Below are 12,500 nucleotides of genomic sequence, written 5' to 3'. Positions count from 1 at the left end.
TTGGGTTTATGCACTGTCTGTAAATCCATTCCTTCTTCTTTTGCCTAAAGATATACTTGGAAACAGAGTGTTTCATCAGTTAAGTAATTTTCCACAAAATATCAGAAATAAATAAGAGGAGAGAGAAGTACACTCAAGTGAAATGTATTGAGTATAATTATGTAAGTATACTACAGAAAGTGAACTTGAGAGAGAAAAGAGCATATTTTTTCACAAGATGCTCCAAGTGGAAAAGAAGATGCCACATTTTAGTATAGAGAGAAATTTAGGAATGAAGTGTTCAAAAGCTGGAACAACCAATGGATGCAACTTTTAAGAATTACTTGTTTCTAATAAAATACCAGTTAGTGACAGAAGCCAGGATATGGTCATCCTCAAGTCGTCTTGTCCTCAGTTGGCCTGCAGTAGTCAGTCACCTTTGGCTACCATTGTGCCATCCAGACTTCTAGCATTATGATTCCTATGGTCAAGAGGCGCATGGGTATTCTGATGCTGAAGGCAATCTTTGGTGTCCCCATCTCAGTTTATTTCTACTCTTGAGTACTTTTCATGTGTCAGTATGTGCACTTGATTCTGGAATGTACAGTCTAGAAGGGAAGACTCACATATACTTAAATCATGCCAATCCTGGGCAAATTGTAGTTGGCAATAGAAGGGCAAAGTACTGCCAGTACATGTGGGTAAAAAGGGAATATGGTTTGGAGAATGGAGAGGGAGGTAGTGGCATCTGAGCTGATCTTTGAAGGACAATGTGCACTCAGGGTCTGGTGAGAAGCTCATTTTGTTTGGCATTATGGCTTCCTGAGGTTTATCTCACCAGACTAAGAAGGTTGATTTCTGAGTCAAGGTTAGAGCTGGTAAGAGCTGCCTTTTAGAAAGAATGCTCTGCCCTTAAGAGTGGAGTGCACTGGGGAAAAGGCAAGACTGGAGAAATCACCTTTTTCTGTTAACCCTCCAAACCTATCACACCCTGCACCCTAATATGCCTCCATTTGGCTTACTCTCCAAATGAGTAGAAAAATTATAGCACTTAATTCTGTTCTATCTAGCATCCGATCTTTGATAAGATGCTCACATTAGGACATTCTTCAGATTCTCACTTACCTGGATCATCCTGTGGGTACAAGAGGAAAAATAAAATTATGTCGTCTTTAAAAAAAAACAAAATGTCAGGGACTTCCGTGGTGGCGCAGTGATTGAGAGTCCGCCTGCTGATGCAAGGGACACGGGTTCGTGCCCCGGTCCGGGAAGATCCCACATGCCGCGGAGCGGCTGGGCCCGTGAGCCATGGCCGCTGAGCCTGCGTGTCCGGAGCCTGTGCTCCGCAACGGGAGAGGCCACAACAGTGAGAGGCCCGCATACCACAAAAACCCCCCCACAAAAAACGAGTCAGGAAGATCAAAGTTTCTTGTTCCAGCCTTCACCTTCCTTATGTATAAATATATTAAAAAAGTATAAAGAATTATTGATAGTACGGATATGTTGGTTTTCTGAGTGTGGAGTTTCTACCGTTTTTTGTTGTATTTGGATAATTTTTTGACATCTGTAATCAGCTCTTTATTATTGGATTTAATGGAGGTGAACAAAGGTTGGATAACCCAAAGAGACAGATAATTACAAACCTCTGTTATTCTGACTTCGGGAATCATTCTTGACATATCGCTTCCTCATATCAGAAGAATGACCTGAGGACAGGAAAAGCCAAGATATAAATTTGCCTTCTTCCACTTAGGAGGAAGAAGGTACTGCCCTCTGTAGCCCCCATCTATATTTATAAAATGTTAGGAAAAGTCTGACATTTGTTTAGAGACTAGGCCTCTGAAGTTTACATTGTCTGGTTTATTGTCTTAGTGTCTCTTTCCCTCTAGGGAACACCTCTATCTTCTTGGAAGGAAATTTCTTCTTCCTCTTAGTCAAACCAAGTTGTTCTAGTAGAGCAACCAACTGTCCTTGGTTACAAGGGTAGGCACATGAGAGAGAATGGAAACAGCAGAGCGGGCAGCCAGGTGGTATTTGAGGTCTCAGTTCCAACTGTTCCGAGAACAGACACACCCTTTGGTTTGGTTATGTGAACCATTAACGTTCCTTTTTTGTATAAGGTTAGAGTTGAGTTTCTGTTGCTTATGAGAAGAGTCTCAAAGAAAACGCTCTTAATCTGTTCACTCTTTTACATTCCTATCACAAATGCCCTAGTTAATATTCTTATGACCTCTTACATCTACCGTTTAAATAGTTTCCTGACAAGCCTCCCCATATTCATGGAGGAAGTGAATATTTAATTGTATTTCATTTTATTGCAAGTGCTGGGTGCCAGAGGTCCCTAACAGGAAGGTGGGGCTGGAATCTTGGCCCAGACTGGGGGCAGTGATGGTGGCAGCAAAAGTGGTAATAGTGATGACATCAGCTGTTGGTCATGGGGAGTGGTAGTATTGCACATGGGGGTAAGTGCTGGGACTCAAGGTGGGAGGTTGTCTTTCCCATCTGTCCCCAGAGCCTGTCCCTGTAGTGTATGTACAAACATCAACTCTGGCCTGAATACCAGGACAAGAGCTGTCTGTGCTCAAGCAGTAAATTTGTTAGTAAATTATTATAAAAATAAAAGCATGTACATGGACATCGTACTAACCATTTCAGGGAGTTATTAGAATTCTTCAAGGAGTTTAGAATTTCTGCTTTTGAAACCTGCTAAAACGTTGCAAAGCAAATATCCACAGGCTTAGAAATAAAAGTCAAATTTATAGATCATTACATTTCACAGAAAAAACCCCCCACTATTTTCATATGAAGACTTGGATCTTAGTGTTTCTGCTTCTCTGGTTGAATGTGAGTAATACAGTGTTCTATGGGGAAAGTCCCAAAAGTATAGTACTTCTAGAAGGAAGATACCAGACAATGAAAGGTACAAAAGAAAGCAAAAACAGAAAAACAAAACCAACCCAGCCTAACTTATAATTCACCAATTATAAATAATTTTTAATCAAAAAAAAATGAAAGGTCTAGACCAGCACTGAACAATAATAGTACTTTTGCGATGACGATGATGGAAATGTTCTCTATCAGTGCTTCCCAGTTCAGTAGCCACTAGCCACATGTGGCTATTGAATATTTGAAGTGTGGCTAGTATGACTGACTCTGTGAATATTTAACTTTAATTAATTTAACTTCAAATAACTACAAGTGTCTAGTGTCTAATGTAGTAGACAGCAAAGGTCTAGACACTTTGATATATGGGAATCTCCTGAAAGAAACAAATATGTTATTTTGGACAAGTAAGACTTGAGTAGAACATGTTGGCTATTTTCAAATATCTGAAAGATTGTCATGTGATTGTTTAGAAACACTCACTGTGATTCCACAAAGCAGAACCAGAACTATTGAATAAATGGTTACACAGGGACCAGTTATGGACTTTATATAAAGAACTTTCTAGGGGGCTTCCCTGGTGGAGCAGTGGTTAAGAATCCACCTGCCAATGTAGGGGACACGGGATCGAGCCCTGGTCTGGGAAGATCCCACATGCCGCGGAGCAACAAAGCCCGTGCACCACAACTACTGAGCCTGCACTCTAGAGCCCGTGAGCCACAACTACTGAAGCCGGTATGCCTAGAGCCCATGCTCCACAACAAGAGAAGCCACCGCAATGAGAAGCCCGCGCACCACAACGAAGAGCAGCCCCCGCTCACTGCAACTAGAGAAAGCCCGCACGCAGCAACAAAGACCCAACGCAGCCAAAAATAAATAAATAAATATTTTTAAAAAAGAACTTTCTAAGAACTTGTGCGTCTAAAACTGCAATGGGTGACTAGACTAAATGTCCTTCAAGGTCCCTTTCCTGTGCTGTGAATCTATGATTTTATGATCTAAATGTTGGTAATGGTGTACTATAGAGGGAATTTCTTTCCAGCTAGATAGCCATGTAATACAAAGGTCATTTAGGGCACCCAGGCTACGTGGCCTTGTCTATTTTTCTATTAAATCCTGAATGAAATATATTCTGTCAATATCCGAGATTAAGAATTCTATTTTCTACCCACTGTTTTTGAGAAAATTCCATTACTAAAGTAATTTGTGGGAAAAAAGAAAACTAACTTTTCAAGACCTTTTTCTTGATGCTATCAACATATAAAGTCCATGATTCCTTCATTTCCCAGCTTTCATAGGTTTCTAAGTTTATGTCTCTAAAACATTGACAGGTAAACATTGAGATTGATGCAATTCCTAGGTTAGATAATGGTTGATGCTAATTACTTCAAGCAAGAGTGTAATCTGACTAGATGGAAGCAGTTACCATAATCAGTTTCTGTGTTTACATTTGTGTAATCATGTCTTTTGTGTGATACTCAACTTAGGAAAGATTATAAAGTTAAAATAATTATGTATTTTATTTAACAATTCAAATGCAACGGCAAATCAAATGATTCAACAACAAATATTTACAGTGCACACTCTGATCCAAGCAATGTACAGACACTATGGATACAGTAGGAGACATGGCATGGTCTATAGAGATAGACAAGTAAACTGTCAATCACATCTTGAAAATTAATTTGATGATGAGAGGAGGAGCATAGAAGGGGTATGGGAGTACAGAGAAGAAAACCTGACCTAGCCTGGACTTGGGAAGGTGTGGGAAGAGGACAAGATACATTATTGAACACTGTTCTATATCAATTTAGATATGATTTTTCTCATTTAATCTGTCAACATGGTATGCTTGTCCTGGGTATAGTTGCCCTCAGATTCATCCCTCACTTGTCCTCTGCTCTGCCCTATAATATACACAGGCTGAATCCTACAGTCTGCAATTCTTAGGCTGGCCAACATTTTGCTGCCATCTGGGTTCTGCCAACAGGCAGACTAACAGGATATTAAACCCAGGAGGATAGAACAACCTGTTTTTCTCCTTCTTCCTCTGCATCAGGTAGTTTCCCCTTCAAAGGCTATATATTTTCCACGGTTCCAGCCCCATCAGATTGATCCACCATGGCTCCAGATCCTATTGAATCCAACACGTAGGCTCCAGTAACACTATCTTCTCTCTTTGTCCTTCCAGCCTAGAGGTGGGAACGACTTCTTTATGTTGCCAATTATAGGGTTCCCCAACTGTCCCCTGTTTAGCTTCTCCATCATTTTCGTAACCAATTCTCTGCTTTAAGTATTTATCATGGTTTCTATTTTCCTGGAAAATCCCTGACTGTTACATGTGTGGCCAATTATAGTGACAGATTTTCTAGTATTAAACTTCATCACATTCCTGGGATAAACCCAATGCTGTCACCAGCAGTTAAATATGTTCAAGTTTCTTCTAGAATTAATTTAAAAAAAAGTCAAACCCCTCAAATACCTCTGGATCCTGAAACCTCCTCCAAATAACACTATATATCTCTCATATTCTTCATATCCTAATCAAAAATATTTTTTACACTCCTAGCTTTTGTATGTATTTTGAAAAATTCTAATAATATAAGTAATCAGATGACATATTTATCTTTACCTATGTGATGCAGCCCAAGCGCTACTCAGAGGGAAATATATAGCCTTAAATAGATGTATTAGAAAATAAGAAATGTTTAAAACATCCAAGCCATTCAAGAAGCTAGGGAATAAATACCATGTTAAACCTAAACAAGTAGAAGGTAGGAAATAATGAAGGTAAATGCAGAAATAATGAAATGGAAAATAGTAGAGCCAAATAACAAAAGTCAGTTCTTTGAAAATCTTATAAAATAGACAAATTTAAACAATATGATTACTGAAGATAAAAGCAGAAATAAACAATATAACTTAAATAAAATTGTACAAAATATAGATGCAGAAGAGGTTTAAATATTATAAGAGAGCACAGCAAATATATTACACCTTTCCTTCAGGATAACCAAATGATGTACCAAGAACAATTTCCACATATTATAGGGGTATTTCAGCTCTAATAAACTAAGAAGGAATGAGAGAATAAGAAATGATCATTCTTCAAGCTCCAAGGGATTAATGGATAACGGTCATCAATGACTGCCAGCATCAGCACAAAGAGAGATAACCAGACATTATGTACTCTCCTATTGGAAGTACACAGCATCACCTATGGAGTAGTCTTGCAAAACATAAAAAAAAATACACAAAAAAATCTGATCAAGTTTCTACCTCTAACTAACAATGTGAAGAAGTACAGGGGGCTGAAGAACATGTTAAAGGACACCAAAGTGTTGCAATCTGCAAAATCCAGACTATGGGAAACAAGATAGAACACAAGACCTGTGTATGTGTTTTTGAAATAATAAAAATCAATTTCAATGAAAAAAGGTGATGGGGGGAAACTGTAGATTAAAAATAACTTAGGGGACATAATAAAAAATCCCAATGTATAGATCATAATTGGGCACCAATTGAAGGAAACCAATTTAAAAAATATATATATATATATGGCCATTAGGTAATTGTGAAATGTAACTGGATATTTGATATTAATGACATTTAAATTTTTAGGGTTGATAATTGTATTGAGTTTATAGTTTATAAAAGAGTCCTTATCTTTTAAAATGCATACCAAAATATTTAGAGGAGAAACGGTGTAACGTCTTGGATTTGTTGCATTATTCAAGTAGCAAAGATTGGTGGGGATGGTGGTGGATGGAAGTATAATTAGAACCATGTTGGCCATGCATTGATGATTGTTGATGCTGAGTATCAGGTATATTGGGTTCATTACACTAGTCTCTCTACTGTTGTGTATGTTTTAGAATTTCTGTAATAAAAAGTTTTTATTATAAATATCATGTCATTAAATATGAAATCCTAAGTGAAATAGACCACTTTTTAGAAAAAAGGGTTAAATTGATTCATAAAGAAATAGAGAATTCCAATTGAACCACACAAACTGAGACTGTTTTCAAAGCTTAAGTCATCCTTAAATGCTCCAGGACAAGCAGTTTGAAGGCCAGTTCTATCAAATGGTCAGGGAGAACCAAATCACCATGTCATGTAATCTCTTCTAAACCATATAAAATGATGGGTAGTTATTCCTTAGTACAAAAACCAGATGAGGACTCCCCATGAAAATAACATTTGAGCCAAGCTCACTCACATAGCAGTAAATATCTTAAATAGATTAATAGCATATTCAACACAGCAGTGAATTAAATGAACAAAGAGACTGTGTCTGAGGAATGAAAACACGATTTAATATTAGGAAATACTTTCAATTGTAATTCCCTATATTAACAAATTAAAAGAGTGTGTTAGCTTGCTAGGGCTGCCATGACAAAATACCACAGACTAGGTGGCTTAAACAACAGAAATTTATTTCCTTATAATTCTGGAGGCTAGAAGTCCACGATCCATATGTTGGCACGGTTGGTTTCTCCTGAGGTCACTTTCTTTGGCTTGCAAATGGCAGTCTTCTGTCTTCATATGATCTTTCCTTTGTGTGTTCCTGTTTCCAGTCTCCTCTTCTTCTAAGGATGCCAGTCATATTGGATTAGGCCCCATCCTTTTGACCTCATTTTACCTTAATTACCTCTTTAAAGGCCCTGTCTCCAAATTCAGTCACATTCTGAGTTGCTGGGGTTTAGGACTTCAACGTATGAATTTTGGGGTACACAATTCAGCTCACATCAAGAGAAAAGCGTTCAATTACATCAATGGGTACCAAAAAAGAAATCTTAAAAAATTCATTACAGGAATAAACCTACCTAAGGAGACAAAAGACCTGTTTGCAGAAAATTATAAGACACTGATGAAAGAAATTAAAGATGATACAAATAGATGGAGAGATATACCATGTTCTTGGATTGGAAGAATCAACACTGTGAAAATGATTCTACTATCCAAAGCAATCTATAGATTCAATGCAATCCCTATCAAACTACCACTGGCATTTTTCACAGAACTAGAACAAAAAATTTTGCAATTTGTATGGAAACACAAAAGACCCCGAATAGCCAAAGCAATTTTGAGAACGAAAAAAGGAACTGGAGGAATCAGGCTCCCTGACTTCAGACTATACTACAAAGCTACAGTTATCAAGACGGTATGGTACTGACACAAAAACAGAAATATAGATCAATGGAACAGGATAGAAAGCCCAGAGATAAACCCATGCACATATGGACACCTTATCTTTGATAAAGGTGGCAGGAATGTACAGTGGAGAAAGGACAGCCTCTTCAATAAGTGGTGCTGGGAAAACTGGACAGGTACATGTAAAAGTATGAGATTAGATCACTCCCTAACACCATACACAAAAATAAGCTCAAAATGGATTAAAGACCTAAATGTAAGGCCAGAAACTATCAAACTCTTAGAGGAAAACATAGGCAGAACACTCTATGACATAAATCACAGCAAGATCCTTTCTGACCCACCTCCTAGAGTAATAGAAATAAAAACAAAAATAAACAAATGGGACCTAATGAAACTTCAAAGCTTTTGCACAGCAAAGGAAACCATAAACAAGACCAAAAGACAACCCTCAGAATGGGAGAAAATATTTGCAAATGGAGCAACCGACAAAGGATTAATCTCCAAAATTTATAAGCAGCTCATGCAGCTCAATAACAAGAAAACAAACAACCCAATCCAAAAATGGGCAGAAGACCTAAATAGACATTTCTCCAAAGAAGATATACAGACTGCCAACAAACACATGAAAGAATGCTCAACATCATTAATCATTAGAGAAATGCAAATCAAAACTACAATGAGATATCATCTCACACCAGTCAGAATGGCCATCATCAAAAAATCTAGAAACAATAAATGCTGGAGAGGGTGTGGAGAAAAGGGAACACTCTTGCACTGCTGGTGGGAATGTGAATTGGTTCAGCCACTATGGAGAACAGTATGGAGGTTCCTTATAAAACTACAAATAGAACTACCATATGACCCAGCAATCCCACTACTGGGCATATACCCTGAGAAAACCAAAATTCAAAAAGAGTCATGTACCAAAATGTTCATTGCAGCTCTATTTACAATAGCCCGGAGATGGAAACAACCTAAGTGCCCGTCATCGGATGAATGGATAAAGAAGATGTGGCACATGTATACAATGGAATATTACTCAGCCATAAAAAGAAACGAAATTGAGCTATTTGTAATGAGGTGGATAGACCTAGAGTCTGTCATACAGAGTGAAGTCAGTCAGAAAGAGACAGACAAATACCGTATGCTAACACATATATATGGAATTTAAGAAAAAAAATGTCATGAAGAACCTAGGGGTAAGGCAGGAATAAAGACGCAGACCTCCTAGAGAACGGACTTGAGGTTATGGGGAGGGGGAAGGGTGAGCTGTGACAGGGCGAGAGAGAGTCATGGACATATACACACTAACAAATGTAGTAAGGTAGATAGCTAGTGGGAAGCAGCCGCATGGCACAGGGATATTGGCTCGGTGCTTTGTGACAGCCTGGAGGGGTGGGATAGGGAGGGTGGGAGGGAGAGAGACTCAAGAGGGAAGACATATGGGAACATATGTTTATGTATGACTGATTCACTTTGTTATAAAGCAGAAACTAACACACCATTGTAAAGCAATTATACCCCAATAAAGATGTTAAAAAAATTCATTACAAATTCATAGGAATTCTTTTAGCAAACTAAGATTACAAGGGAACTTCCATTCCCCCAAATCTATAGCAAACATACTTTAATGTGAAATATTAGAAGCATTTCCATTAAAGTCAGGGAAAAGATATAGATACATGCTATCATCTTTACCATTCCAAAAAGATACTGGAACACAAAGTCAGAGCTATGGATATCAAAATAAATAAGAGGTATGAATATTGAAAAGAAAGATATACCATTTGGTGATAACATCACCTGTGTAGAAAATTCTAAGGAATAAGCGTGTGGAATATTCAAATGAATAAGAAACCTCAGAAAGACAGTAAAAATTCACTATAGCAAAAGCCAGAGCCTTGTCACATAAAAGCAATAACTAATTAGAACATGTAATAGAAAATATCCCATTCACGACAGCAAAAAAATCCAAAAATTACCTTAAAAGAATCATCACAAAAATGTATGAGATCTTTATAGAGGCAACTATAAAAGTTTACTGATAGATCCAGGTAAAATAAGTCACAGATAAACAGGGCAGTATATCATACTTATTGATGGGATACACATCATTGTAAAGATGTCAATTCTCATTTACAGATTTTAGTGCCTTACTTGTAACTGCTAAGGTGACAATCAAACTTGGGCAGCTGTCTTCTCCCAAAATCAAGCCTGGAAAACCCAGAAGGTAGAATAAAAACACCCTCATAAATATACATACTAAAATCTAAGTGACAAAACATGAGAAACCCCTGGGGAAGACTGAGGACTGTGCTGAACTTGTGTTTGGGATGAGGGAGTTCTGGGGCTAAGACAGATTGGGGAGAGTTTGTAGATTGTAACAGAAGGAAGATGACAGTATAGGGAGGAAAAAAGTTTAGAAACTTCTGCTCCTGCTTCATTGTAGTAATCTGAGGCTGAACCTAAGACCCCAGATGCCAGTATCCTTGGAGTAATGTCAGGAGAGCAGGAAAGATGGGTTGATTTAGCCAGTATGGCTCAAGTCTGCTAATAATCACTTGAAACCACTCTAGTGGGTAAAGGGCTGGTCTTTTTAAAAAATATATTATTTTAGCAGAATATAAAAAGTGGACTAAAAATGGGATAGTGAGTATCACAATGAATCACCCACAGTAAGGTAGGTATTCATGAAATACACACGCACACAAACACACACATTCTACATATATACCTGGCAGAGATACACAATGTACAATATATTTCTTACTATCGATGAGGGTTATAAAAAAGAAAATCACCTCACTGGACAATGCAATGTTAGATAAGCTCAAAAGAGGCAGGACATCCCATAATCACAACTCTTCAGTCTCTTCCATGTAGAAAATAATTTGTTTTAGAACAAAAAGTTTCTAAAATCTAAGTCTGGCTGGTGAAGAGACCCACCGGGAAGTTGGGCTTCTTCTCTGTCATGGGTGCTGCTACTCTTCTACACAGCAACTAGCCTGGAACCTGAAAACATTCTTTGTAGGAGTTGCACTTGAGCAAATGGTCAGAGATGGCAGAGAGGGGTAATTTCCCACATTGTATTTAACTGACAACCCAGGATACAAGATGACTCTCAAAGAGGACTGGAGGGTCCACCCATTCCAGAACAGAGGGTACCCCACAGAACCCTGCTTTACTGCTGATGTCAGTCCTGGGACACTGTAGGCAGGGGTCTCAGGCTGAGCAGCCCTGTTCATTTCCAGCTTGGGGGTCTCAGGAAGGTGGAGGCCTTGGTCTGAAGGTGGCAGGCATAGGTCAGTAGAGGGAGGAGTCCAGATCTTGCCAGTTGTCAAGGTGAGGACTTGAAGGACGATTTGAGGGCCTGAAGCAATTGGCCCCAGCCCTGCCCCCTTTCTGTGGTTAGCCCTGGGAAGCCCCAGGGCATGGTCACTGGATGTGGTCAGAAGGGAGGGACACGCAGACACTGTCATCATCAGATCACCACTAGACATCAAGGTGAGGACCCTGAGGGAGGATCACATAGAAGCCTGCCGCATGGCGCTTCCCTGGTGGCCCAGTGGTTAAGAATCCTCCTGCCAATGCAGGGGACATGGGTTCAAGCCCTGGTCCAGGAAGATCCCACAGGCCGCAGAGCAACTAAGCCCGTGAGCCACAACTACTGAGCCTGCGCTCTAGAGCCCACGAGCCACAACTACCGAAGTCCGCGCGCCTAGAGCCCGTGCTCCGCAACAAGAGAAGCCCCCACTCGCCACAACTAGAGAAAGCCCACGTACAGCAACGAAGACCCAGCGCAGCCAATAAATAAATAAATTCATTAAAAAAAAAAAAAAAAGAAGCCTGCCACAGACAGAGGAGGTACCACAGAATACAGCCCTTTACTTGCTTTCAGCCCTGGGAGGCCCTAAAGCATGGTGGCCAGATGTGGGGTCTGCTGACTTCCCATTCGGACATCAGAGAGAGGTGAGGACCTTGCTCTGAGGGGCCCTGTTTCATGTGAGGAGAGGGGAGGGGACCCAGGCCCTGCCAGGCATCCAAAGGAGGATCTTGAGGCAAGACTGGGGCGAGCCCCTTCCCAGACAGTGCGGGCGGGACCCACAGGAAGCCGCCCACGCAACCAGCACGGGCCGTCCGGGCCGCCCAGTCGGGCAGAGCACCCCTCCCCCACGTCCTCTTTGGAGGGGGCAGTCCAGGGAAATGGGGACCTTGGACCGAGGGACGCATCATCAGGTCGGCGAGAGGGAGGGCCCATACAAGCCCTGTCGGGAGTAAATATAAATACTAGCTCGGACAAGTCTGCGGGTATGCCTACAATCTCAGATTGGGAGGGTAGCTTGCCTGCCTCTGCGGTCAGCCCTCCGCAGCCGTGGCCCGTCGCAGCCGACACAACGTTTGCTCACTTCTGCCTTGATGTTCTCGGGGAGCAGCGGCTTGTTCTGGAGCCCACGAGGGAAGCAGCCCAGGCAGTGCCGGAG

The sequence above is a fragment of the Pseudorca crassidens genome, chromosome X (assembly GCF_039906515.1).
Source record: "Pseudorca crassidens isolate mPseCra1 chromosome X, mPseCra1.hap1, whole genome shotgun sequence".
In the NCBI taxonomy this organism is placed as follows: Eukaryota; Metazoa; Chordata; class Mammalia; order Artiodactyla; family Delphinidae; genus Pseudorca; species Pseudorca crassidens.
This window is presented reverse-complemented; position numbering follows the sequence as displayed.